We start from the raw sequence: 975 nt of genomic DNA, 5'->3' as shown, positions 1-975 counted from the left end.
TTAATTAATCCTCTTAAAAGCAAGTGTTTTAAAGAGAGTCTTCCTCTTCACGTACTCGTGTACGTAGAAAGGCACCACTCACAACTGAAGCAGTGTGAAGTGGACTTGTACTGAAACAGTACAAGTCGCAGTGCCCCGTTACACCTGGTAGCACTTTGTAGTCCGTCCAAGGACCACAGTTCCCACATTTAACATGGACATGTTAGATGGTAGTGGGAATACGCATCACGTTTCCTCTGAAAGCTACTCCTTTCCAAGTGACATAGAGAGGAGTGCGGTTGAACGAATGAGTTCGACCGTAGGAAACGATGCAATCCTGGCATTGCTGTCCAACTTAGACAGAGATGCCCTCCATTCAACCGTCGCCAAGTTCATACAACATGAACTTGACGAGATGAAGGAAAAAGTAGCCTTGCTGAATCAGCAAGGCTCTCAACAGGCGGAACTGTCGAGATTACAACAGGTACAGACCCCTGTACCTGGGATGACGCAAACGCGTCGTCTCTTTAAAGATTGACATCTCAAAGTGTAGGGGAGTCGAAGAAGACTCCCTGTTGAGATGGTTTGTCGAATTAGACGATGCCATAAGGGCACGTCACATCATCGACGAGCAAATGCAAATCGCATTCGCTCAATCAAATCTGGCAGGTCGTGCCAAAACTTGAAATTAGGCCTTAAGTTGCGCGACCCATATATCTTTGGGTCGCTAGAGGCTTTTAAAGCCCGGCTCAAACATACGTTTGAACCGCCTAGGGTTGAGTTCAGAGCTCGTTCAGAGCTTCTGAAACTCAAGCAAGGCAAGCGTGATGTGCACGCATATGCCCAGCACATACGACTCTTAGCGAGTTGTATTACAAATAACCCAGTTCATGAACACACGTTGATTACGGTGTTCATGCAAGGTCTTACGGATGGTCCCGTAAAGACCCACCTGTTCCGCTTGGAACTGGATACGCTTGAAGAAGCAATATCCGT

This window comes from Bremia lactucae (genome assembly GCF_004359215.1).
Source record: "Bremia lactucae strain SF5 chromosome Unknown BlacSF5_NotPlaced_169_SHOA01000113.1_291909bp, whole genome shotgun sequence".
Taxonomy (NCBI): domain Eukaryota; phylum Oomycota; class Peronosporomycetes; order Peronosporales; family Peronosporaceae; genus Bremia; species Bremia lactucae.
The sequence above is the reverse complement of the archived record's forward strand: the minus strand, read 5'-3'. Positions refer to the sequence as shown.